At 45.0% G+C, this 25,530-nt stretch overlaps 1 pseudogene; it reads right to left on the reverse strand.

The window, feature by feature from the left end:
• Positions 1–5,601: 5,601 nt before the first annotated feature.
• On the reverse strand, positions 5,602–10,309 carry LOC109780573 (ent-kaur-16-ene synthase, chloroplastic-like; annotated as a pseudogene).
• Between the last annotated feature and the right edge of the window lie 15,221 nt (positions 10,310–25,530).

Below are 25,530 nucleotides of genomic sequence, written 5' to 3' on the forward strand. Positions count from 1 at the left end.
ATACGCGTAATGTCGGTCCGGGCCGCTTCATCCAACAATACCGCCGAATCAAAGTATGACATGCTGGTAAGCAGTATGACTATTATCGCCCACAAGTCACTTGTGTTCTACTCGTGCATATAACATCTACGCATAGACCTGGCTCAGATGCCACTGTTGAGGGACGCAGTAATTTCAAAATTTTCCTACGCACACGCAAGATCATGGTGATGCATAGCAACGAGAGGGGAGAGTGTAGTCCATGTGCCCTCGTAGACCGTAAGCGGAAGCGTTATGACAACGCGGTTGATGTAGTCGTACGTCTTCACGATCCGACCGATCCTAGTACCGAAAGCACGACACCTCCGCGATCTGCACACGTTCGGCTCGGTGACGTCCCACGAACTCTCGATCCAGCTGAGTGTCGAGGGAGAGCTTCGTCAGCACGACGGTGATGATGAAGCTACCGGTGCAGGGCTTCGCCTAAGCACTGAAACGATATGACCGAGGTGGATTATGGTGGAGGGCGGCCGCACAGGCTAAGAGATCAATGATCAACTTGTGTGTTCTAGGGTGCCCCCCTCCCCACGTATATAAAGGAGGGAGGGGGAGGCCGGCCGGCCTCTCTAGGCGCGCCAAGGGGGGAGGAGTCCTCCTCCTAGTAGGAGTAGGACTCCCCCTTTCCTAGTCCCACTAGGAATAGAAGGAAGAGAGGGAAGGAGAAAGGAAAGGGGGGCCGGCCCCCTCACCCAATTCGGATTGGGCTTGGGGGGGGGGCTCCTAGGCTGCCTTCTCTTCTCTCCCACTAAGGCCCATTAGGGCCCGTATACTCCCCGGGGGGGTTCCGGTAACCCTCGGTACTCCGGTAAATGCCGGAACTCACCCGGAGCCATTCCGATGTCCAAACATAGCCTTCCAATATATCGATCTTTATGTCTCGACCATTCCAAGACTCCTCATCATGTCCGTGATCATATCCGGGACTCATAATACCGATCGTCACCGAACGTTAAGCGTGCAGACCCTACGGGTTCGAGAACTATGTAGACATGACCGAGACTCATCTCCGGTCAATAACCAATAGCGTAACCTGGATGCTCATATTGGTTCCTACATATTCTACGAAGATCTTTATCGGTCAAACCGCATAACAACATACGTTGTTCCCTTTGTCATCGGTATGTTACTTGCCCGAGATTCGATCGTCGGTATCATCATACCTAATTCAATCTCGTTACCGGCAAGTCTCTTTACTCGTTCCGTAATGCATCATCCCGCAACTAACTCATTAGTCACATTGCCTGCAAGGCTTATAGTGATGTGCATTACCGAGAGGGCCCAGAGATACCTCTCCAATACATGGAGTGACAAATCCTAATCTCGATCTATGACAACCCAACAAACACCTTCGGAGACACCTGTAGAGCATCTTTATAATCTCCCAGTTACATTGTGACGTTTGATAGCACACAAGGTGTTCCTCCGGTATTCGGGAGTTGCATAATCTCATAGTCTGAGGAACATGTATAGGTCATGAAGAAAGCAATAGCAACGAAACTTGGTCTTGTCTATCACATCATTCTCCTAATGATGTGATCCCGTTCATCAAATGACAACACATGTCTATGGTTAGGAAACATAACCATCTTTGATAAACGAGCTAGTCAAGTGGAGGCATACTAGGGACACTTTGTTTTGTCTGTGTATTCACACATGTACTAGGTTTTCGATTAATACAATTCTAGCATGAATAATAAACATTCATCATGAAATAAGGAAATATAAATAACAACTTTATTATTGCCTCTAGGGCATATTTCCTTCAAATGATCATTAAGTTTTATTGATATTGCTTTTTTCATGACTTATACATGTTCCTCTAACTATGAGATTATGCAACTCCCGAATACCGGAGGAACACTTAGTGTGCTATCAAATGTCACAACATAACTGGGTGATTATAAAGAAGCTCTACAGGTGTCTCCGATGGTGTTTGTTGAGTTGGCATAGATCGAGATTAGGATTTGTCACTCCGATTGTCGGAGAGGTATCTCTGGGCCCTCTCGGTAATTATCATCACTATAAACCTTGCAAGCAATGTGACTAATGAGTTAGTTGCGGGATGAAGTATTACGGAACGAGTAAAGAGACTTGCCGGTAAAGAGATTGAACTAGGTATGGTGATACCGACGATCGAATCTTGGGCAAGTAACATACCGATGACAAAGGGAACAACGTATGTTGTTATGCGGTTTGACCGATAAAGATCTTCGTAGAATATGTAGGAACCAATATGAGCATCCAGGTTCCGTTATTGGTTATTGACCGGAGATGTGTATCGGTCATGTCTACATAGTTCTCGAACCCGTGGGGTCCGCACGCTTAACGTTCGATGACGATTTGTATTATGAGTTTATGTGATTTGATGTACCGAAGGTTGTTCGGAGCCCCAGATGAGATCACAGACATGACGAGGAGTCTCGAAATGGTCGAGACGTAAAGATCGATATATTGGAAGGCTATATTCGGACATCCGAAAGGTTCTGAGTGGTTCGGGTATTTTTCGGAGTACCGGAGAGTTACGGGAATTCGCCGGGGGAAGTATTGGGCCTTCATGGGCCTTAGTGGAAAGGAGAGAAGGGCCACAAGGGGAGGCCGCGTGCCCCCCCATGGGCTGGTCCGAATTGGACTACGGAGGGGGCGGCACCCCCCCTCTTTCCTTCTCCCTCTCCTACTCCTTCCCTCTCTCCCCTCTTGGAAAAGGAAGGGGACTCCAACTAGGATTGGGAACCCTAGTTGGACTCCCCCTATAGGCACGCCCCTCCTAGGCCGGCCTCCTCTTCCCCCTCCTTTATATACGTGGCCAGGGGGCACCCCATAGACACACAAGTTGATCTTTAGCCGTGTGCGGTGCCCCCCTCCACAGTTTTCCACCTCGGTCATATCGTCGTAGTGCTTAGGCGAAGCCCTGCGCCGGTAACTTCATCATCACCGTCACCACGCCGTCGTGCTGACGAAAATCTCCCTCGGCCTTAAATGGATCAAGAGTTCGAGGGACGTCAGCGAGCTGAACGTGTGCAGATCGCGGAGGTGCCGTGCGTTCCGTACTTGGATCGGTTGGATCGCGAAGACGTTCGACTACATCAGCTGCGTTACTAAACGCTTCCGCTTTCGGTCTACAAGGGTACGTGGACACACTCTCCCCGCTCGTTGCTATGCTTCTCCTACATAGATCTTGCGTGATCGTAGGAATTTTTTTGAAATACTACGTTCCCCAACACCTTCTCACAGAGAACGTCGTGAATTTCAGTTTACGACGGCCAGCTTTTGACCATCTGTTTTTGGTCACAAAAATGTCGCAAATGAAAAACAATGACCTTTCAGTGAACAATAGTGATGGTCACAAGTTGACATATTTCTTGTAGTGGAAAATCCTACCTGAGCTGGGCGTGCCACACGGCGAGCCGCACGCCGGAGAGTCCCTACCGGAATGGTGCGCAAGAAACGGCCAAGAACACATGCAGACGCGAAAAGCAAAGACAATGAGAGCAGTTTGCCTCCTCGCCCTGTGGGAGATATGGAAGCACCGCAATGCAATTGTGTTCGGCGGCAAAACACCATGCATGTGGGATGTGTTATGTAAGATAGCGAGAGAATATGAATTGTGGCAACAAGCGGGATTGTTGAGTAGCGAGGATGTTCTCCTCAAGGCGGCACTTAGGTGGGCAGAGGGCGAGTAGTAGTCTTCCAAGCTAGAGGGTGGAGTGAGATGTGTGTCGCGTGTACCCACACATTGTAAAAAGCGGAGGGGCTCTTCCCCCTTTTTCTATCTTCAATATATGATACGCACACTTGTGTGTATTCGGAAAAAAGAAGGGCATGCACCGGCGCTCAGCCAACCAAGCCTCTTTGCCGATCGGTGGAAATCAAACAAGCTAAACTTATGTTTCTCAATAACAACTCAGAAGCCTAGGAAACAGGGTGCCGGCAAACTTTGATCGATAATGCACAGGAAACAAGTCGCCACAATTAGCTACAGGAGACCGTTAGAGCGAGCACTGGTCAGTGGACAAATCTACGCGGTGAAATAACAAGATGCAGTGTGGCTCCTAGTTCAGCACTTCATGCAGTATAAAAAACCACGTATAAGGCTAAGATGAGCCGACCTGGCTGACCCAGTAGGTCACACGGTGCCGGTCCTGTTGACCCAAATCTCATTTAAGACCGACCGACATGACCCATTGGCCTCAAACTTTTGAATCGGGTCAGCGACCTGGCGGGCCGACCCGATCCATTCCCATCCTGAAATCATCCGCAGATAAAGGAAATACAAAAACTTAGTAAGAGCAACTCTAACCGATCCCAAAACGTATATATGAGAATGCTCCAACCCGCACCGAAGGAGCGAATATACTCGAGCGAAACGGTCCGGAGGAAAATTTTCTGCGCTTGTCCGCCCTCGTTACCATGTCCCCCCACCTCTTCCCGCCCCCTCCCCCCACACTCCGCCCGCTGCCACCGGCGGCGAGTCTCCACCTCTGCTCGCCCCCCTCCCCGGACCCCTAGCCCATGCCGTCGGCGGCGAGTCCCCACCCGGTGACGCTCGCGCAGGACGAGCCTGGTGGAGCCTTGCGCCGCAGTGGTGGTGCTCGTTCAAAGTACAGGCTGGTCCAAGCACTCGTTGACGAGCGCGACGGCTCCATCTACGGCGCCGTCCTCGAATGGGACCGCCAGGCCGCACTCTCGGACTACATCCCGTTTCGAGCAAGGCTGGCAATCCTTGATGATGCACGACCTGGGGCAGCGGCGCGGTGAGGTCCTTGACGCTGCTGGTGCCCTCCCGTCGAACACCCCGACCCACATGACGGTGCGACGAGGAGACCGGCGACGTACGGTGTGTCCGGCGTGCTCACTAGCCGTGCTGGCTTGGTCACCATCGTCGCGGGGGTGCATAGCAGGTGTTCGACGAAATGTATGAACCAAAAGTAAGTCTTACTCCGTTATATTTAGTGATCGACTAGGTCCAGCCAAAACTTAGTGAAGTAAAAATATTCCACTAGGGTTTACTTCACCGGATCCTTCTTTATTTTTAGGGAATCGGTTAGAAATGCTGTAAGAGAGATATGAAGACTAGCACCATGAATTAGTTTGAATGCTTGGGATAGAGAACTTTCAAGTTCAGATACCTTCCGTCTTACTTTGCGTCAACGCTACACAGTTTACAGTATAGAAAGATCTCCCGCCTCTGCTAGATATTGATCGGATCGGATCGGACGTCCTTATTGAAAAGACATTATTAGTGAATCAAGGAACGTGGAAGATCCATACAGATGGATCCTGCTATTTTCTAGACAATGGAACCAGCAAATATTTGCATCATGATGGGAAAAATGCACCACCAACAAGTACAACGCCGAGACAGACACCAACTTTACACGCGAAATAGTAAAAAAACTGTAGTACCAGAGACCAATCTTCCTTCAAGATTAAGCTTCACATCAAAGCTGTTAAAAACCAACTGGTATTGTTTCTACTGCAACAGCTACTGCATCCGAGTTCTGTTATTTAAGAGTGCACCTTACCAGTTGACCAATATGAACATGGTAAAAATACTCACAATCTTTATCTTTCTGAATGCATAGGCAAAGATGTATTGCTAATCTGGAGCTTGAGGGGCTCGCTGATTACTGCATTCACTGCGCCGACCATCTCGCTTGGGGAGGTAAATGCATCGGTGTGAGAGAAGAACACGTGGCATGTCTTGCACATCTTCCAGAACAGCTCCCTGCATGGTCTAGGAACTACACTCTTCCTTAAGGACTAACCTTAGTAAGTCTTTTCTACATGAGGCTATGGATCTTATTATCGACTCTTTAGCCGCTTCTATGGATATAGAACCATCACCATGTAGAACAAGCAGTGAAACACTATCTAGTTTTCCCTCACTGCTCTCCCTCTGCAACAATAGATCAAATATATGTCAGAACAACACGATTACAATGTAGAAGGATAAACTACGCAAAAATGATGAGTAAACTTCTAAATTCTCAGAGCGAATATGAGATTACATTGTTCTAAACCCTTAGCCCTTTTTCATTCTAGATTTTTAAAGGAGTTTTGAAGGATCCTAAATCTAAGGATTTTTTTCCTATGTGTGTTGTTTGATTCATAGGATTGCATACTGTATCAATTTTCCCCTTATGATTTATTTGAACTAGATTTCATCAAAAAGTTTTCATCCACCCGAATCTCTTGGAAATCAAACACCCTTTCAATCATATACTGCAAGCACATTTTCTATTCACGTGTTTTTGCGATCACACTAATCAAAGTTGTCCTTAATAGTATCATGAATGACTACACATTTGATTTTTTGTCAAGATTTGTATATATAAGATTATTATGGTGCCCCTAATCTCACAAAATAATTTTGTATACCAAGATAGATGAATTTGCATGTAGGGATATGTGTAGCCACATCAACGAAGAATGAAACAGTCATATGCTTACACAGCTATACTAGATCTTATTAGACGCACACTTTTAGCTGTAAAAGGGCCCAAATACCTCAAAGCCTTGGATGTCGTTGAGGAGACGACCACATTTGCTCATTAGCCTGAATAATGTGTTGTACTCTTCATCTTTGACAACACATCCAAAGAGCTTTTGCCCGACGAAATACATTGTTATGAGCACAATGGGCCCCAGTGCGAATGACACAACTGCATTTTCCACGTATTCTTCAATAGTTGGCACATATCGTCTCATCCGCCATTCTGCCTCGGTCATCATAGACCTTAGTAGTTGTACCCACTGCCGATGAAATCCAAATGTCAACGCCGAACACAAATGAACTTCAAAATCAGGTGATGCACATGAAACTCACTAATTCTATCATGTGCTTTTTAACGTCACGGTTTTGGACTGCAGAAGCCAATGCTCCAAGTTGGTTCACTGTAGTATAGATAGCACAAAATAATATTTTCACTTGCTCAGAGTAGAACTCATCTTTGGAGTGCTCATCCCACCTAAGACAACAATTAGGAAATCAGACAAAAATGACATGTTATATATGCATGATGCACTAGCACTAGTTAAGAAACGAAGGGCCAATTGGGGAGAGGCCTTCCCTAAAAAAAACTAGGGAGAAGCCTCCGCGGCATCTTTAATCAACACACACACACACACACACACACACACACACACACACACACCTTGCGCTCTAGCTACTTGAGCATTACTCGGTTCTCTATGAAAGGATTGAGGAATGACTTCCCTCCATGCTAGTCCTATATAAGACTATGTAGATACACACCCACAGTCCGCGGTACCAACAAAGAAAGAACAGACGAAGATGTGAAGTCAAAGGAATCGTACTTCTCAACTAGTGCTACAAGATTTTCCAACTCTTCCTTTGACCCCACAATATCAAAGAAGTCATCAGCAGCAGTTGCGAGTACAGAATTTTTGGCCCATGAAATGCGAGCATCAGACAGTTCAGGAGGGAATAAGGTAGCAGCTGCTGCGAGGTAACAATACGTCAGCTTCTGTCGTACAAACTGTAGCTTGTCCAGCTTGTGATCCTTCGCCCACCTGTTGCAACAAAATTTTGCAAATTGCTCAACAAAGGAAGTTAATAAGAAAAAGGAGCATAACTTTCGAATACCTTCTAAGATGAAGGAGTTCATCCTGGTAAATAGATTGAGATAAGGTGAAATCTTCAACTGCCAAAGCAAGAAAATCTTGGTTGACCCGGCATTTCCTGATTCAACCCAAAAAAGAAGTTTTAACTCCTAGACGGCCTATTATTTTTGAGAAATGAGACACTTACATGTATTCTGTCTTTAACATCCGAGAACCTCTGGTATCAAAGTGCTCAATGTTCCTCTTGTGGTCTAAATGTTCCATTGTGGCATAAAAGGGAAATTTGAGAGCATATTCCACCTACAATTATAAAAAGAACATTAATGAACAGAAGCTGAACTCCCAACAACATAACGAATCAATTAATTTTTTGAACTTTTAATTTCCTGCAAGCACCTCTCCGAAGATTGGCCTTGTTTGCACCCCATCAGAGAGCATCTTTTCTGTCAATAAGCTGCCTGACCAGTGGCTTGTGTTATCTAGTACCAAATCATTTTCTGATACACTCACTTTTGAGGCCTTGTATAATTCCATTATTGATTCTGTATCACTTAAATATCCTTGAAGTGAATTATGGAATGTGGAGGCTTCATAAACATGAGACAACTCATCTGCATTGAATAGTAATTATTGGGTCAAATATAACAATAGAATAGAAAAGGAACGAGCTGGATGCGATACTTTTGATCTATGCTACCCAGACATTCAATCTAGTTCCAGAATTCTGCATCCAATGGCTTTGGACAAATAATAGTCCCTCTTTTGTCCAGTCTATAGCATCTTAATTGTACTTCTGGCCTGTAATAGAACAATACAAATTTCGTTTTGTATGCATTACCTTCTCTTGATCAAATAATTTTCTTACAAGCTACTTATTTAGTAATAAACAGGTTCATGTCTTTAGTATTGGAGTTATGCATGTTATGTAAATTTAAATAAATATTTAATTTTCTTGTTTAATTAATGTAACTCAAGATGTGTCCTGCACATGTGCAGTTAGTAGTATTATTATGAAGAGCAAGATAATATTAATAAGATAGGGAATTCCTGTCCAAGGAAGTACCAGAGGAAACACCATATCCGTTCATACGTAAAAGACGAAATGCCATTGCACATGTTTCTACATCCAGCATGATTTCCTCATCTCTATGTAACCACAAACTGAAAAGGGAATACAGTTAAGTTTTACAATCAATAGCTTGTAAAAACGTCTTACATTGTGGGACGGAGGGAGTACAAAAGATAAATATCCTTGGTCACTAGTCACTACCTATATGTCACGTCGAGGATGCCCTTTATCTCATTAAGAAAATGTTGAGATATCCCAATCTTCTCAAGAGAATCCACCATTGAAAGCTGACAATATATATTTATTGGATATACAGTTGGCACTGCAAAAGTCGAATTTCATTAGATTCAAGAAACATGTAGTACCCTTGCAAATTACCCCGACAAGAAATGGTCGGAAAACCCACCTGAACTACCAAATTTACTAACAAGAGAATTTAGGTACTCGAGGGCTTTGTCATCATAATTGTGGATTAAAGCAGCAGAAGTTGCTGAAGGAGAGTTGAACAACGACCCATTCTTCCTCTGGAACTTCATAACTTTATCGCGGTCCAAGATGTTTCCTAACCCTTCACAAATATAGGCCATATATGCTTCTTTTCCATAAGATTTATCCCTAGCAAGTCTGAATTAGGTCAATATATACATACCATACTCAAATTCTAATTGATGATTCATAAGTAAGGAGAGAAGACGAATATGAATCGCATCTGACCACATTACCCCTTTCAAATTGAGGTTCTTAGCAAAACTTTCAAAAAATAAACTTGTTAATGAACTTCATCTTCTCAAAAGGGAAGTAAGAAACAAAGTAGATAATAAATTTCCATTAACATAAGTAGTCAATGGAAACAAACTACAAGAACCAGGTGTCACTACAGTACAGACAAGATAAGGAAATATGGCACAATTTTCATGCCAGAATTGACAATGCCAAACCTTTTCAGTTCCATCTCCCGGAGGTGAAGAATCCCATGAACATGCGTTTGTCGAACAGGAAATTCCAAACCCATCCCAATGGCAAGGCTAAGCATACCAGGAAAAATGACATTGAAGCCTATGGGAGCAACAATTTGCTCATCCATGACAACAGAGAAATACTTTCCAATAAAGCGCAGACCTGTTAGTATCATTTTCATTACATCAAGACCATCAAATACATAAAACAACAAAAAGTAAATCGTCTTTATTCATACCTCTTTGGATATGTTTTGTACCAATGTTCCATCTCTTAAGTGCAAGTACACAAGCCAATGTGGATGAAAGGATGTCCTTGTCAACTGAGGACTCTACTTGACTCTGACCCCAAGATCTATTTCTTCGTTAGTTTTGTAGTATCCATTCAACACACTGAGGGAAGCATAGAATATGAGGGGAGCCTGACAAGGGCACCATAGCCACCCATGCGGTGTCGTATGATGATGGAGACAATTCAGGTCTTAGGAGTTGCTTCCTTATTCTAGATAACCGCTCCTAGTTTGTATGTATGCAACATAATATTTAGTGGAGATAAAAATGATCCAATTATGACCAATAGTGATGTCCATACCGTGTTTTGGAGACTTGCATTTTCTCGTACAAACATCCTCTCAGTAGTAGCTGTTTGAAGAAAGCACATGTGTGACACGAATCAGCCGATGCATCACTCATGTATATACAGTTTATATGATGGCAACAACACACCCCCCCCCCCCCCCCCCCCCCCCCCCCCCAGAACACTTGGCTTTATTATTAGCCATGCTCTTATAGAAATGAATGAAGAGAGTGAAATGTGCTGGTACCTTGGGGCTTAATTTATACATAGGTGTTATGGCCATAAATGCTTAATAAAACGGCGGAAATGTTATAGAACTGACGTTCGGGAGTGGTTTTTCGGGGAACAACTCTTTGGTGCATCTGATTCCACCTGGGAATCTTAACACTGGTGACATGTGGCAATTTTCATGGAGCACACTCCCGTGCACCCTCCTAGGCAACGATGCAATCGTTCGCTCCCATACACCCTTCCCGTGAATCTGATTCCACCCGTGATTCTTAACAGTTTTTTTTTTGGCATGGTGGCCAAGTGCTAGTCACGGTTCCTGCATTGTGTTGTGATGAATTTATTTTATAATATGCTCTGGTAATATAACCACAAAAATGACAAAAAAGTAGATACCAGAACAAGCAGACAAAACCTTGTGCTGGAAAGGTGGATTATCATAATCCAATTCTATGCCAAACACAGGGTTTAGAGCTTTGAAGTAACATCTAAACTCGGCTAAAATCTGGCTACCATTGTTGAGGCATGGTGTTACACAGAGGCCTCAAAATGCTTGAAAACATTGGTGATTTTCAGAGGTCTAAGAGGAGAGTGAAGTTGTTTAGTGCGTGATTGTGTTTTGGCCTCAGTGTCAGCCAGTCGTCGTTGTGTGAGCCCCTTGGGAGCTCCTATTCCATGTTAAAACTGTGGAATTTGCTAATATAGTGTTCACATGGGCTTGCCTACAAAGCTCTCGCTCGCTCATCTCGGCTCCCTACTCCATTTGCTCACTTAGTATTTTTTTTCTCCCACTTGCTCCACTGCTATCTTGTAAAAAGTCGATTATTTTTTTGGAAAAAGTTCGTTAATCAAAATATGTTCACGGATTTTTAAAATGTTGCAAATTAAAAAATCCTTGAATTTCAAAAAATATTTGAGAATTTAAAATATTCATTGATTTCAAAAAATATTCGCAAAATTGAAAAATGTTCACAATCTTTACAAATGTTTGTGAACTTTAAACATATTCATGAATTTAGAAAGTATTAGGATTTTTAAATGATGTTCAATTTTTAATAAATGTTCATGAATTAATATATGGAAAAATAAAATTTAAAAATCAAAAAGAGAAGAAAAAAGAAAGAGAAAAAAATTAAGAACCCTCAACTAACAACACATACCCTTACAAGCGAGCCCCAGTGACCCCACAACCCCTGATGAATTATTAGATTCCAAAATCTTGGGAGCTTAGTATCTTAAAAAGATTAGATTAGATTGGTCGGAACTTATCCATGCATGAAAATGGTGGTACTGAAATTTGAAGTCCTTACACAGCTATCCTTGTGGATTGTCTCCATAAGGCACACATAATTGGTTCCATAACCGATAATCACTTTTTGTTGGATGCTAACAGGATGAGGCACAAACTAGCGGGTATAATTAGGACTGAAAGTCTACTCTGTATCTTTATTTTGCTACATATTGTAAACAACACAACCATATGTTGATTTCGAATAAAGGGAAAATCTACTTTGTATACATGTGCCTACATGCACTTCGCTGCTGTGACATTCCAATAGTAGAGAGAGCACATGCATGCACGCAAGAATCTTACACATCATGCTAATATCATCGCATTAATTTCCTTTTTTAAATTTTAAAATAATTTACGCACAAACTGTTAATCCAATTAGCGGCCAGTCTTCGTCGATGAGTTTATCTCAGCGAGGGCTTCAAAATAAGATCCTATGTTGACATGTTTCAGTGATTTTTTTTTTCGCGACAAGTTGCCATAAAGATTGTGTTTAGTTACTGGACAATAATGTTATATATTTTTAAACATTGCAATGTTATGTAGAGTTATATAGTGAGTATTCAAGTGTTAACAATACGTAGGAACATATATCAACCGACAAAAGTACCATGCTCCATGAATCAAGCCTTTTTGTTGTGTATACCGACCTTCAACAATCTGGCAGCTAAGTTAATTTCATTTTGACAACTAAGTAGATAAAACATGGCAAATATGTGATGACAATCTGGCAACTACCGACAATTTCTTTTGTCGAAACACGCCGGCATGAGATCTACTTTCAAAGATCTCTCTGCGAGAAAGCCAATGGTGAAAGCGGATCGACAATCGGGTTTACGGTTTGGGAGATAAAACTTTTTTAACTTCAAATTTGAAAGAATCTTTTGATGATGTCACGCATATGTGTCATTGCTGCATGCAAGAAAGAGAAAAACTGCCACATGGGAAGACCTTTATGCAGCGCCGCTACGTAGTAATGTCCTTGAATAAAAAGTGCGATAGATGGCATTTTTAAAAACATACTCTAAATACTAAATGCTACAAAATGACCAAGGAATAGAACTAGTATGTTGTAGGGGACAACCTAGGCATTGTTCGGACTATGGATGGTCTTGGGTCGGGCTTTGCAAAGACCAACCTCAAAATTCTAAGCCTAGGCCCAGGCCATCACATGGCGTGAAAATGGTTACTTTTGCATTTAAAGTTAATAAATGACCTATTTTGATATTAAATCATGCAATATATACCTATTGTCATATAATATCATCAGTACACATGTTTCTTGGGTTTTTCCGGGCTGGAAAGTGAGGCTTGAGCAGACCTCTTATAATATTCTTTGAACTAATAATTGTTCATAAATTTTTTTTCAAAATTCATTAATTCCAAATTATTCTACATTTTCTCTAAAATTCACCAAATAAAAAAAAAGAAATAAGAATGCAACAATTTTTTAAATCAAAATTATTTTATGAAGTGAAAAAGGAAATAAAATACACATAAAATAAATAAAATTAAAATAAAAGAGTATGTAAAATAAAAAAGAGACGAAAGAGCAAAGCCTGTAAAAATGAAACAAAGGGAAAAACAAAAAGACAGAGGAAAACCCCCAAAAAAGATAAAGAAAGCCGGCGCCTACGGTTGGCTGGCCCATTAGTACTGTGGGTGCGTGTTTTGCTTGAGGGACTGCAAGCCGCAAGCCATTGGGCTCCTCCTTTGTGCATCTAATATTGGGTACCAACAGAAGAACCGCGTCCACGTCAAAAAGAAAAAAAATCATAGAAAATCAAAGTTTGTTCGATTTGATGTATTTTGGTAAATTAATAAAGCTGGATAATTTGATTAAAAAGAAACCGTCTTCATAGAACATCCAAACCACAGCATGTAAATGCATTATTTGTTGACCAGTGCATGTAAATGCATTAGGTAAGGAAATAGTCTCTACAAAAATACTATAAAAGAAAGGCAAAAAACAATGATGAAATGTACCAAAACAGCCAGAAGATGACAACAACCGTGCAACATGCAAACCATATTTGGCTCGGTGCACCTCCTCAAGCAATTCATACCACTAATAAATTGTACTCGCTCCGTCCGAAATTACTTATCATAGTAATGAATAAAAATAAATATATCTAAAACTAAAATACGCCTAGATATCTCCATTTCTCCGACAAGTATTTTCTAACAGAGAGAAACTACCGTTGGTGATTTTGCACGCCTTGGTTACTTCCGATCCGGCGAGAGATGGGGAACAGGCAAAAAAACCCCAAATTACCAATCCAAGCAAACCAGGAAATCTTACCAGAACAAGAGTGAATCGTCCGGCCGGTCCTCTCGATGCCGTGAAGGGGAGGTCGAGTACGAGACAGGAGCTCCATGCAGCGTGCTTCATTGGAAGGAAGCCTGGATGATGCGTGGACTGCGAAGCAGCCGGATCGGAGGTCAAGCGCGCTACTTACATGATGGTGCGAGCGAGGTCTTGGCACCAACCGTGGAGCAGCCGGGCGGAGGAAGGCTCGACGAGGACGACCACCCGGCACCCGCCTGCCAGCGATTTGCCGGCGGCAAGGAACGGCCCCCGATTACTTTACTGTCCGACATGGGGTAAAAAATGCACGCACGGACCGATCGATGAAGTGATGCTGTACAGGCCGCCGTTGCCGGAGGGTTTATATAGCACCATCGGAAAAAGGGAAGCAACTCATCCGGGTGGTGAACGGGCGCCACTGAACAAGAACAATGTATGTGATGCCTCTCAACTACGGCACATGTACTGTACTATACTGTTAAGAGTGGGACAGGCAAAAATTCAATGCAAACGTGCAAAACATGTTTGAGTTTTCTTTCCTACGGTAATATACATGTTATATTCAAACAGCATGTGACGCTCCAACGACGACCCGTAAATTTCCTCCCGTATTCGTTCGCCGGACAGGAAGACTAGTCCGCAGACACGGATACGGGAGGACGCCGTCCAACCGTAGCATGTATATGTCCGTCAGTAAATTTAAACTCAAATGTACGCTGATCTACACAATACGCTGGATCACGCTCGTGCCAGATCGCATCCCCAATCACAATAAAAAAGAAGCAAATATGCTTAATTTTTATATGGCCGAATCCAAAAGAGGCAAATATGCTTAGGTAAGGTCATCACCGGTCTGGGTGTAGGACTGCTGCGTGGCCGTTTGGGTGTAGGACTGCTGTTGCTGGTAGTTACCGGACTAGGTGGGATCCGAGTTTTCCACCTGCCCATCCTCATAGCCCCCTCCTCCTCTTTCGCCTCCGTTGTGGATGATATCAAGCATCTCCTTATCCGCGTCGTACGTCGGCTCCCCTGCTCTCGGATGTCCATCTGCTCCCCACCCGCCGTCATCGTCCGGACGAGCTGCGGCGAAGAATACTCGGAGAAGAGCGGCGCCACGTTAACGTCGACGATGTAAGGAACCGTACCGGCGGGGTTTGTGAGCTACTTGGCGGCGTAGTAGTACGAATGTTTGTAAGGCTCCGGCCATGGCGCCATCTGTACTGTGGGCGCGCCCATTTGGCGGTGTCTGCCACGGCCTTGCCAACCGCCTTGTCCGCCACGTCCTCCACGCTCATCGCCACCACCAGGCCCACCGGCGGCCAGCCGCTTCTTTAGATTCTCCTCCTTTGCGGCCTTGGCTTTGACGCGGCAATTTTGTCGCGTCTCCGAGCTGATCTTCCGGGTGAGCGTGGTACTCGGATCCTCCGGCACCTCTGACGGTTCTATGCGTCGGCGGCGGAGGGAAGGAGAGGGTGGGAGAAAAGAACGGGAATTGGGCGGAGAGCGGCGGGGAGTGGAAGAAGAGAGTGGGGGAATTTGGCGTGGAAACAATGCGGGATGCTACTAAAGCACGGGCTCCACCTTCCTATTGGGTGGGCCATGGGCGGAAAGCGATGTTTCGCGTGTCCGGACTCCCGCAAACCTTCCCACGTTTGTCTCCGGTTTGCGAGAGAAATTGCGTCCGGATCACCCAACGTACCGATACAGGACCGCGTTGAATGGCTTCCGTGGTCCGTACAACATGGTCCGGACGGTTGCGGAAGGTTTGGGAGTCGGCGTTGGAAATGCCCTTAGGTATGCCAATCAATGTTTTTGGCAAGATATTTGTCATTGAGTAGATATGCACATGTCAATCAGACGTCGCCACTGGTGCATAAAAAAGGAGCATAAACCATTGACAAATGTGTCTTTGAATGCATTCATCTTATCAAGGAAGCATATGTCACAGAGAAAAGTTTTCAAAGGGCATGTGGTGTACCACGGTGCTCTGCATTGTTGTGAATTGGTGGAGCGCCCGTCTGAGGAATGTTGATGCTCAAGATGCTTAAATTCGGGAAGGCTACAATACAATCCAACCTTCTCCAACGCTGGCCCTCTCACCCAAAATTTTCTCATGGCCCTCTTTTGCGTGAAGCGGTTGTCGTACATTTATACTGCTTAAGGACTGGTCCAGAGCGTCAGCACCACATTTATGTCGACCCAGAGTGGACGCGATATCTCATTGAAGACGGCACTGAAGCGGTGCACCGGCTGAGATCGCCTAAGAGACTCCTAAGAGACTCCTGGTACTTCTAAACTTGATTAATTAACAAGGAATAACTCAGTGTTATTCATATTTTGAACAACGAGAAGCCACTGATGATTCATGCGAATCCTTCGAAGCCTATTCATGTTAGCCGGGACAAACAAATGGAAGCAGGAACTTAAGATAAAAGTCTTAACAAAAATCTAGAAAAATAACTAGAACAGCCTAACGCTGCTAGTGTGTAAATTCATTTGTAAATTGGTGCGATTTAGCGGCGTGGTGTGAAAGCCCGACACCGCTAGTGTGTCAGTGCTGGCGCTGCTGAACGACACCACGTCAGTAGTATCTAGAAGGCATCAAATGCACCCCATTGCTGCCTGACCCTCTCGCCTTCCACCCCTCTCACTGCCACGTCGGCCCGCCTAGTCAGAAAACCCATCGCTACATAATTAAAAAGTCAAACCCCCTGCTCTCCCGTCACTCACTCATTCTCCTTCTCTCACAATGTTGCTCCCCCCTCGCCCGCAACCCCCATCCCCCCCCCTCCCAAATCCGACCGATCATCCATCGTCAGCGTGCACCCTGCCATGGTAGGCCGCCCGAACAATGGCCGTGGCCGTCGCATCGCTCAGATACGCAAGGCTTAGCTCGGCCGGGTACCCGCATCTCAAGGCGTCGGCGACTCCGTTGCCAGCCGCGCACCACCACAAGGGGCCGACGGGGCCGAATCTTCTAGTCACCTTCCCCGTTCTCCACTTGGAGGTGAGGAGCCAGCTTGAGGTTGGCACCGCCTTAACCTCGAGCTCCTGCTATACCAACAAGATGTCCTCGATCCTTGCTCGATCACTCTGAGGATGTCTCAGAGGCGAGATCTACCGATGGTGAGCCTGCCAGCCCCGCGGCCCCTCCTGTGCTCCTGCTCCATTAACGTCCTTCCTTGTGTTAGAATGCGTGCATGAGGAGGAGGTGATGGTCGCGGTCGCGATGGCGCACTCCAAGTTGGCGCGGGCGCGTCTGGCTTCGTGTATGCGCGCTTTGACACGGGGGAGTCTGAAGGAAATATGCCCTAGAGGCAATAATAAAGTTGTTATTTTGTATTTCCTTATTTATGATAAAGGTTTATTATTCATGCTAGAATTGTATTGATCGGAAACCTAAATACATGTGAGAATACATAGACAAACACCGTGTCCGTAGTGAGCCTCTAATTGACTAGATCGTTGATCAAAGATGGTTAAGGTTTTCTAACTATGGACATGAGTTGTCATTTGATAACGGGGTCACATCATTAGGAGAATGATGTGATGGACAAGACCCATCCATTAGCTTAGCATAATGATCGTTCAATTTTATTGCTATTGCTTTCTTCATGTCAAATACATGTTCCTTCGACTATGAGATTATGCAACTCCCGGATACCGGAGGAATGCCTTGTGTGCTATCAAACATCACAACATAACTGGGTGATTATGAATATGCTCTACAGGTATCTCTGAAGGTGTTTTTTGGGTTGGCATAGATCGATATTAGGATTTGTCACCCCGTCTATCGGAGAGGTATCTCTGGGCCCTCTCGGTAATACACATCATAAGAAGCCTTGCAAGCAAAGTGACTAATGAGTTAGTTACATGATGATGTATTATGGAACAAGCAAAGATACTTGCCAGTAACGAGATTGAACTAGGTATGAAGATACCGACGATCGAATCTCGTGCAAGTAACATACCGACGGACAAAGGAAATAACGTATGTTGTCATAACGGTTCGATGGATAAAGATCTTCGTAGAATATGTATGAGCCAATATGAGCATCCAGGTTCTGCTATTGGTTATTGACCGCAGAAATGTCTCGGTCATGTCTACATAGTTCTCGAACCCATAGGGTCCGCACGCTTAACTTCGATAACGATATTGTATTATATGAGTTATGTGATTTGGTGACCGCATATTGTTCGGAGTCCCGGATGAGATCACGGACAAGACAAGGAGTCTCGAAATGGTCGAGAGGTAAAGATTGATATATAGGACGATGGTATTCGGACACCAGAAGTGTTCCGGAGGGTACCGGGTACATATAGGGTCACCGGAAGGGGTTCCGGGCACCCCCAGCAAAGATATGGGCATAATGGGCCAAGGGAGGGACAGACCAGCCCACAGGGGGCTGGTGCGCCCCGCCACCAGGACGGCCAGCCCTAGGGAAAGGAAAGGGGAAGGGCAAGTCCCTCCTTCCTTCCCCTCCTCAAGGGAGAAAGGAAGGGAGTGGGGGCGCCACCTCCCCCTTCCTTCCCCTGGCGCCTATACAAGGAAGGGGGGCGAACCAGGGCAGGAGCCCAAGTGGGATTCGGTCCCACTTGGGGGGGCCCTTGGCCTCTCCCCTCTCCCTCCCACCTATATATATGCGGAGGGGGGCGCCTAGAACAGACAACATCAATTGTTAGCCGTGTGCGGCGCCCCCCCCCCCCCTCCACAGTTTACACCCCCGGTCATATTCTCGCGATGCTTAGGCGACGCCCTGCGCGGATCACTTCACCGTCACCGTCACCATCACCGTCACCGCGGAACTCATCTACTTCCTCGACACCTTGCTGGATCAAGAGGACGAGGGACGTCATTGAGCTGAACGTGTGCAAAACTCGGAGGTGCCGTACGTTCGGTGCTTGATCGGTCGGATCTAGAAGAAGTTCGACTACATCAACCGCGTTGTCAAAACGCTTTCGCTTTTGGTCTACGAGGATACGTAGACACACTCTCCCCCTCGTTGCTATGCATCTCCTAGATAGATCTTGTGTGAGCGTAGGAATTTTTTTGAAATTGCATGCTACGTTTCCCTACAGTGGCATCAGAGCCAGGTCTATGCTTAGATGATATGCACGAGTAGAACACAAAGAGTTATGGGCAGTGATCGTCATACTGCTTACCATCAATGTCTTATTTTTATTCGGCGGTATTGTTGGATGAAGCGGGCTGGACCAACCTTACATGACCACGTTCATGAGACCGGTTCCACCGACAGACATGCAACTAGTTTTGCATAAAGGTGGATGGCTGGTGTCTGTTTCTCCTACTTTAGTTGAATCAAATTTGACTACGACCGGTCCTTGTTGAAGGTTAAAACAGCAAACTTGATAAATCATCGTTGTGGTTTTGATGCGTGGGTAAGAATGGTTCTTGCTAGAAGCCCGTAGCAGCCATGTAAAACTTGCAACAACAAAGTAGATGACGTTTAACTTGTTTTTGTAGGGCATGTTGTGATGTGATATGGTCAAGACATGATGTGATATACATTATTGTATGAGATGATCATGTTTTGTAAAAGTTATCGGCAACCGGCAGGAGCCTTATGGTTGTCTCTTTATTGTATGAAATGCAAACACCATGTGATTGTTTTACTTTATCACTATGCGTTAGCAATAGTTGTAGAAGCAATAGTTGGCGAGATGACCACAACGCAAAGATGGAGATCAAGGTGTCGAGCTGGTGACGATGGAGATCATGACGATGCTTTGGAGATGGAGATCAAAAGACAAGATGATGATGGCCATATCATGTCACATATTTTGATTGCATGTGATGTTTATCTTTTATGCATCTTATTTTGCTTAGTACGGCGGTAGCATTATAAGATGACCCCTTCACTAAATTTTTAGGTATAAGTGTTCTCCCTGAGTATGCATCGTTGCGACAGTTCGTCATGTTGAGACACCACGTGATGATCGGGTGTGATAGACTCTACGTTCAAATACAACGGGTGCAAGACAGTTTTGCACATGCGGAATACTCGATTAAACTTGACGAGCCTGGCATGTATAGACATGGTCTCGGAACACTAAAGACCGAAAGGTCGAACGTGAATCATATAGTAGAACTGATCAACATAGAGATGTTCACGATTGATGACTACTCCATCTCACGTGATGATCGGACATGGTTTAGTTGATTTGGATCACGTTTCACTTAGATGACTTGAGGGATGTCTATTTAAGTGGGAGTTCATTAGTAATTTGATTAATTCAACTTAATTTATCATTAACTTAGTCCTGATAGTATTTGCAAATTATGTTGTAGATCAATAGGTGGTGATGTAGCTCCTCGTTTATTTTTGATATGTTCCTAGAGAAAAATAACTTAAAAAATGATTGTAGCAATGATGCGGACTGGGTCCGTGATCTAAGAATTATCCTCATTGCTACACAGAAGAATTATGTCCTTGATGCACCGCTAGGTGACAGACCTACTGCAGGAGCAAATGTAGACGTTATGAACGTTTAGCAAACTCGATATGATGACTACTTGATAGTTTAGTGCGCCATGCTTTACGTCTTAGAACCGGGACTTCAAAAATGTTTTGAACGCCAGGGAACATATGAGATGTTCCAAGAGCTGAAATCGGTATTTCAGACTCATGCCCGTGTCGAGAGGTATGAGACCTCTGACGAGTACTTTCCCTACAAGATGAAGGAGAATAGCTCAACCTGTGAGCATGTGCTCAGAATGTCTGGGTACTACAATCACTTGAATCAAGTGGGAGTTAATCTTCCAGATAAGATAGTGATTGACAGAGTTCTCTAGTCACTATCACCAATCTACTATAACTTTGTGATGAACTATAATATGCAAGGGATGACGAAAATGATTCCCGAGCTCTTCGCGATGCTGAAATCGGCGAAGGTAGAAATCAAGAAAGAGCATCAAGTGTTGATGGTTAACAAGACCACTAGTTTCAAGAAAAAGGGCAAAGGAAAAGAAAGGGAACTTCAAGAAGAATGACAAGCAAGTTGCCTCTCCCGTGAAGAAGCCCAAAGCTAGACCTAAGCCTGAAACTGAGTGACTTCTACTGCAAAGGGAATGATCACTGGAAGCGGAACTACCCCAAATACTTGGCGGATAAGAAGGATGACATAGTGAACAAGGTATATTTGATATACATGTTATTGATGTGTACTTTACTAGTGTTCATAGTAACCCTTGGGTGTTTGATACCGGTTCAGTTGCTAACATTAATAACTCGAAAGAGGAGTTGCAAAATGAACAGAGACTAGTTAAGAGCGAGGTGACGATGTGTGTTGGAAATGTTTCCAAGGTTGATAAGATGACCATCGCACACTCCCACTACCTTCGGGATTAGTGTTGGACCTAAATAAATGCTATTTGGTGTTTGCGTTGAGCATGAATATGATTGGATTATGTTTATTGCGATACGGTTATTCATTTAAGTCAGAGAATAATTATTGTTCTCTTTACATGAATAAAACCTTCTATGGTCATACACCCAATGTAAATGGTTTATTGAATTCAATCGTAGTGATACACATATTCATAATATTGATGCCAAAAGATGCAAAGTTGATAATGATAATGCAACATATTTGTGGCACTGTCGTTTAGGTCTTATTGGTGTAAAGACAATGAAGAAACTCCATACGGATGGATTTTTGGAATCACTTGATTATGAATCATTTGATACTTGCGAACCATGCCTCATGGGCATGATGACTAAAACTCCGTTCTCCGGAACAATGGAGCGAGCCAATGACTTATTGGAAATAATGCATACCAATGTATACGGTCCGATGAGTGTTGAGGCACGCGGCGGGTATCGTTATTTTCTGACCTTCACAGATGATTTGAGCAGATGGGTATATCTACTTAATGAAATACAAGTCTGAAACATTTGAAAAGTTCAAAGGAATTTCAAAGTGAAGTGGAGAATCATTGTAACAAGAAAATAAAGTTTCTACAATCTGATCGCGGAGGTGAATATTTGAGTTACGAGTTTGGCCTTCATTTAAAGCAATGTGGAATAGTTTCACAACTCACACCACCCGGAACACCACAATTTAATGGTGTGTACGGACGCCGTAACCATACTTTATTAGATATGGTGCAATCTATAATGTCTCTTACCGATTTACCACTATCGTTTTGGGGTTATGCATTAGAGACAGCTGCATTCACGTTAAATAGGGCACTGTCTAAATCCGTTGAGACGACACCGTATGAAGTGTGGTTTGGCAAGAAACCTAAGCTATCGTTTCATAAAGCTTGGGGTTGCAACACTTATGTTAAAAGGCTTCAGCTTGATAAGCTCGAACCCAAATCGAAGAAGTGCATCTTCATAGGATACCCTAAGGAAACAATTGGGTACACCTTCTACCACAGATCCAAAGGCAAGATCTTTGTTGCCGAGAATGGAACCTTTCTAGAGAAGGAGTTTCTCTCAAAAGAAATGAGTGGGAGGAAAGTAGAACTTGATGAGGTAATTGTACCTTCTCTCGAATTGGAAAGTAGCTCATCACAGAAAACCGTTCCCGTGATGCCTACACCAACTAGAGAGGAAGCTAATGATAATGATCATGAAACTTCAGATCAAGTTACTACCGAACCTCGTAGGTCAACTAGAGCACGTTCCGCACCAGAGTGGTACGGTAATCCTGTTCTGGAAGTCGTGTTACTAGACCATGACGAACCTACGAACTATGAAGAAGCTATGATGAGCCCAGATTCTGATAAATGGCTTGAGGCCATGAAATATGAGACGGGATCCATGTATGAGAACAAAGTATGGACTTTGGTGGATTTGCCCGATGATCGGCAAGCCATTAAGAATAAAAGGATCTTCAAAAGGAAGATGGACGCTGATGGTAGTGTTACTATCGACAAAGCTCGAATTGTCGCAAAAGGTTTTCAACAAGTTCAAGGTGTTGACTACGATGAGATTTTCTTGGTGGGACCTTCGAGTCTTTTTAGGATAGTGTCGCATATTGGGCATGACAAGTTGGTATCAGAGCCTCGGCCGACCATAGGAGCCCCCTTGTTTGATCGTGTAGTTTGGCCGTTGAGTCTAGAAGAAAACTTTTTCGGAGTCTAGTTATATCGGAGAGTAGGAATTATTTTTACTCCTCAGTCCCTTCGTCGCTCTGGTGAGAAATCTTGACGTAGGTGATTTGACATTACTCCTCTTCCCCTTCAAATTCTTTTTAGGATCACGCGGTTAGTTTTCGTTCGTTGCGATGTCAGCTCTTTTCATCCGGCGCACTTCTCTTTGAGTCATTCGATTCTCGTTATCTTTGGCGAGATCAGTCCTCAGTTCTTTCTCAACCGAAGTTGTTCCCCCGTACGAATTTGTCATTCTTTTTCCCACCCGCCCACCCTTTTTCTTCTCGGAACTTGAGCCTGTAATCGAGTATCCATTCTACTCGTGCGAAGCCTTTGCATTCTTTCCTCAACTATTTCAACCGGTGTTTTCTCTTCAAGTTATTCATCAGTTCCCCGTTCCAAGTTGCCTAGTTGTAACGCCCCGAATCCGATGCGCCAGGTGTCTTCCAGTCATTCGTCGTTGTTGCCATGTCATTCGCTTGCGTGTTGCATCTTGCCATGTCATCATGTGCATCGGATCATCATGTTTTTCAAAACTTGCATCTGGTCTCTTTCTCCGTTGTCCGTTTCGGAATCCGACACTCTCACATGCACCCGTCGCCCCTCTCAGACCTTGTTTCGTGAGCGGGAGAAAAACGTTCTCGGAATGGCCCGGGATTTGTCGAGTGGCCTTGGTATATCACCGGTAGACCGCCTGTCAAATTTCGTTCCATTTGGAGGTCGTTTGATGCCCCAGCGGTTAACCGGGTAACCGCGAAACCCCCTTCTCTTTGCAGCCCAGCACCCCTCCACGACAGCCCACTAGCCCATCTAAACCCCCTCCATGCTCTCCGTCGTTGGATTACGATCGTGTGGGCGAAAACCGCACCTCATTTGGCCACTCCTAACTTCCTCTACCTATAAATAAGTCCCTCCCCCCGAAATTCGCGGTGCAAACCCTACCTTCCTCTTCCTCGCGCCGCCGGACATGTCCACCCTCACCGGACATGTCCAGCCGCCACATCGCCCCGGCCAATCCCGTCGTGCCACGTCAGCATCGCCGCCAGCCCGAGCCAACCCGCGGCCGCCACGCGTCCCCGCCAGCTCACCACCGCGCCGCGGCCCGCGGAGCCCATCCGGGGCCCGCGAGGCCCATCCGCCGCCGCCGCGCGCCTCCCGGCCCGAGCGCCCACGCCGCCCTAGCACCGCCCCGCCGCCGCTCGCCGCATCCCGCACCACCGCCGCCTTCGCTCACCGGCGACGCCCCGCAACCCCACCGCTACACCGCCGCCTCACTCTCGCGCCGCCGCCGCCGAGTCACCCCGCGCCGCCCCTCAGCGCCGCCGCCTTCCCGCCGCTGCGCCGCCTCGCGCCCCCGCGTGGCCTCGCCGGAACGCGCCGCCCGCTCGCCGGAGCACCGTCCCACGCCGCCATCTACCATCCTCGTCGCCGCCAAGCTCCGCCTCGCGTCAGCCGCCGCACGCCGCGCCTCGCCTCGCCGGTCTCCTCGTCGACTCCGGCTGCGCCGCTCGCCGGAGTTCGTCGTCATCGCCGAATCCAGCCCGGATCCCCGCCTGGATCAGATCCACCGGGAGTCGATCCAAACACTGCACCCCCGTTCTGCTTCGCTCCGTCCCGGGTCGACCCCGTCTAGTTTTCGGAGCATATATTTTCCTCAAGTCCCCAGGATCTCATAATATGTGTGCATCTTCATCATGTCATATCTCCGTGCCCGTAGCTCCGAATTGTGCATATGATATGTCGAAATGTTCGCCTCGTGATGCTCTTCATGTTATTGCACTGTTGCATGCTTGTTTGAGTTCATATTGATGCCCTAAGGCTTGTTGAAAGAGTGCTATATGATGTTGTCTGCTGGAATTTATCATATCTTGCTGATTTGTCATTTTCATTGCATTTTGTGTGTGCACCCTATGAGCATCATGTCTACACGTTTTAGGGACATATTCATGCCATATTTACAGTGGTGCAATTCATGTATTTTTATGTGCCTTGTGGTGACTAGCACAAGCTTGCAAATTGTGCTACTTGATGTTGCTGATTTCAGACACTTAGTATTTCTGCAGTCTTTTCCTGCTACATTATGTTGCTATGTAAACATGTTGCCACAAGTAGATCAATGCATATTTTCAGGTAGTTCAGTAAGAGTGTTTTGAAGATATGGTTATGCTATATTCATTCTTGCCTCTGGTTGTAATTATGGAGTAGTGTAGCTTGTCATTACCATGCTCTAGTTTTGCTAAATATTGTTCCTGGCAGTTTATTAACAGGAAGTTCATTTTTGCCATGTGTTTTGCTAGTGATCCATGCACCCTATGAACTTTCTCTTGCCATTTTTAGCTTAATAAATATGTCTTCTT

Source organism: Aegilops tauschii, chromosome 2, assembly GCF_002575655.3.
Source record: "Aegilops tauschii subsp. strangulata cultivar AL8/78 chromosome 2, Aet v6.0, whole genome shotgun sequence".
Classification (NCBI taxonomy): Eukaryota; Viridiplantae; Streptophyta; class Magnoliopsida; order Poales; family Poaceae; genus Aegilops; species Aegilops tauschii.